Below are 3,201 nucleotides of genomic sequence, written 5' to 3' on the forward strand. Positions count from 1 at the left end.
CTACAAATAAAATTTCGTGCTAACCCAATGTGCAGGCAGAATCGATGGCCTAGGAAGTTAATGCGATGTTAAGGCAACAAGAAGTGGACTCAGAAAAAAAAAATACTCATATAACACATCATATTTTACCGTGGTTGTCACGACTTGTCACCGGTAAAACAAAGTGGGCACTTTTCCACACTTTAAGTGTGCTTTCCACTGAGCACACTACTTCTTGTGGTGTTTAAACATGAAGCAAAGTTTCAACGTTTGGAAGGTGTGCAAAGTCTGCACAGTTGGCCCACTATGGTCTTAGTAATAGTACAGATAAAGGCATACCAAGTGTCAAAAGGTACACATCGGGTGGTGTACCGTACCACCAGGGTTGGCATAGAGAATTAAATGGAGCTAAATGGGGTGAAAATGGGTAGAACTTAATGCTGCTGGGGACGCCTACGCTTATCGACTACAAAAAACGACTACAAAATTGGCACACGGCGGCGTCTAGAGCGTAAGCTAGGTTGGACGCTGACTGACACTGTTAGAAATTTTCACGGAATTTTGAACGGCATTGTCAAGAATTTTTTTTCACGGAATGTACCGTAATTTTTCCGTATTTTCTACGGAAACCATACGGAAAAACCGTATTCTTAAGTTACGGATAAACCGTATGCTTTTCCGTAAAATTTTGACTTATTGCTTACGAAAAATAATAAATTGCACTGTAAGTGGAAGAATTTGAGTTTGAGAGGTACGAGAGCGTAAAGTTATGGTTTTGCGAAAGAGGCAATAACATAAATCTCTATGGACAGCTCAATTGTTTAAACTATTTGTTTCAAAAATTATTTAATATTTAATTGACGGGGAAAATGTACGGGATGCACCGTTATTTGAAATACGGACAAGTCCGTATCTTTAAAATACAGTCATCCCGTTACGGTTTAGTACCGTATTTGGAATTTACGGTGAGTTCCGTAAGAATTCCGTAATTAGCCTACGGAATTTTTAACAGTGGACGCGCAGGGAGCGCCGTGGTGACGTGAAGTGCAATACAGGATGGCTGTCTTTTCGCGGTCTTTTCTTTCTGCTTATACTGTACCGGATTCGTGCGTGCGGACGGGTTGCACACTCGCACGGGGCCGTAAGGCGCAATGGCGAGCGACGATAGGCAAGCACGCCCGCACGCCTGAATCCGGTACAGTATAAGCAGAAAAAGAGACGGCACGGCTCACCCACCCTGTATTATTTGACCGAATTTTGCCTCAATTTAGTTTTAATTTAATACTCTATGCCAACCCTGCGTACCACTTCACAACACTATTGTTTATAGCAAGGACCGAAAACTCCGACAAGGTATCTACCACTGTAAAACGTTTTCGTGATTTTACGGGAAAAAATGTTACGAAATGCTTCGTAAATAATATTTTACGAAAATATTTCGTACGTGTCAATTTACGAAACATTTCGTAAAATTGCAAACATATTTCGTAACGATTAAAAATTTTTGGGTCATATAAGTTATAAATTTTGTCAAAATATATACAAATTTTATGCCTTTTATCTCGCCTTTTATTTAGAGCTTTGGATTTGAAAAAGGAATTCGTAAAATAACGATGTATCGTAATTTATTAAAAACGAAGTTTTCGTAATAGAAAATTAACCGAGAAAATTTCGTAAAGTCACGATAGTTTTTTACAGTGTGAGAGTAGCTCAGCACCGATCTGTGAGAAATAGCTCTCACTCAAATAATAGAAAAAGGAAAACAATTCCAAAGCAGCCTAAAGACTGCTGCGGGTTACCTTCTCAAAGTGACATTTAGTTCTGGTGCGCAGAGCGAAAAGTTTTGAATGTCAATAAAATTCCTCATGCACTGGGAAAACAAGGTTTTAATTTCAAGCAACTTTCCATTGACAATACTGCCTATGTGTCACTAATTAGGACAACGTTTACTGCATATGGCTTGTAACAAAATCAAAATGAACAGTGTTATTTTACCACCACCGCCCCGGTAAAAGGTTATAGGCAATCCAGTTTTGTCACCCGAAAAATGAAGGCGACCTTGCCCCACCCCGCCCCGCCCTGTCCCTCCTGCTCACTTAATGATTCAATCACCACTCGTGCCGCCGCGCACCCTCCCGCGTCCACTGCCGTCCTACCTCAACCCCGTCCATTAAAAGCCAAATCGCCGCTGCACGGTTCATTGCCTCCCCTCTGTGGACGCGCAGCCAGACATCACCGACCGGCGCGCGGCATCTCCGCGCCACCGCCGCGCCGCAACCCTCGTGCGCCGCCGCACTCGCTCAAGTGCACCGTATCCGGCCCAGGCCGAGGCCCGGGCCGTACCTATCCCCGTGATCAGCAACAGCCGCTGCACCGCGCTGCCCCACGCAGCGCCGCGCCACGGGCCCGCGCCCACCCCATCACTTGACAGCGGAGCGGGGCGCAAAGCCGGCCGCCACGGCACGCTCAAACCGCATACATGTTTGTTGTGCAACAGGTGTCTGCAGCGCATCCTTGTGCACGTGAGTGGCTGCGCCTGGCGCGGCGAGGCACGGCAGAGGGTTTGGGCGACATACGGGGCCCCTCGGCCGCAGAGGAACACAACACGAGTGGGGGTAAGAGCGAAGACGAGGTGGCGGAGGAGGGAGAGGGTTGCACTGGGAAAGCAAGTGTGTGAATGACGCATGTCGCGCACTTGTAGGTGTGTTAATAACTATTCGTACACTTAAGGGGGTAAACGTGTGAATTATGCATACACCTACAAGAGTGCGACATTTACATACTTGCGTTTCCTGTGTGTGTGTGTCTCTCAGAACTTGGATTTGAATGGGAATCAGCAAAGATTTCTTTAGGCGTGACCACGCCGGGTTCCACATTAGTTGCAATTGCATCAACTTTCATGTAAACTGGTAAAAAAAATTCTCGAACGAGGCCTGATGCGTGACCCAGGTGACTTTTGGCTCCCGTTTGCTATGAACAGTGCATTGCAGCATGGTTTCTTTTGTAAACTCAAATATGCATGCTTTGAGTATTCAGTGTTAAAAAACAAGAAGTAGTAGTGAATTAAATTGCCAAAGACGTTTACGATTTTCTGATCCAATGATAAGTCTTTGAAATATAATCGAATTAGCCGTCGTACAAACGTCGATTAAGATGCTTTTTGTGCTCAAAATATAGATGACATTTTCAGCTTTCGATCGCCGTCGACGTTTCTCACTGCGG

The 3,201-nt window shown here is 45.0% G+C and overlaps 1 long non-coding RNA gene across 1 annotated transcript in view; it reads left to right on the forward strand.

Annotated features, from left to right (window-relative positions):
- The window catches only part of LOC127752351 (uncharacterized), a 56,679-nt gene extending 53,478 nt beyond the window's left edge, over nt 1-3,201 (forward strand). The window contains exons 2-3 of the long non-coding RNA XR_008012328.1: nt 2,477-2,594; nt 3,170-3,201. This is a non-coding gene — a long non-coding RNA (uncharacterized LOC127752351). The remainder of the gene's footprint in view (nt 1-2,476; nt 2,595-3,169) is intronic.

Source organism: Frankliniella occidentalis, unplaced genomic scaffold (genome assembly GCF_000697945.3).
Source record: "Frankliniella occidentalis isolate FOCC.00 unplaced genomic scaffold, Focc_3.1 Scaffold10, whole genome shotgun sequence".
NCBI classification, from domain to species: domain Eukaryota; kingdom Metazoa; phylum Arthropoda; class Insecta; order Thysanoptera; family Thripidae; genus Frankliniella; species Frankliniella occidentalis.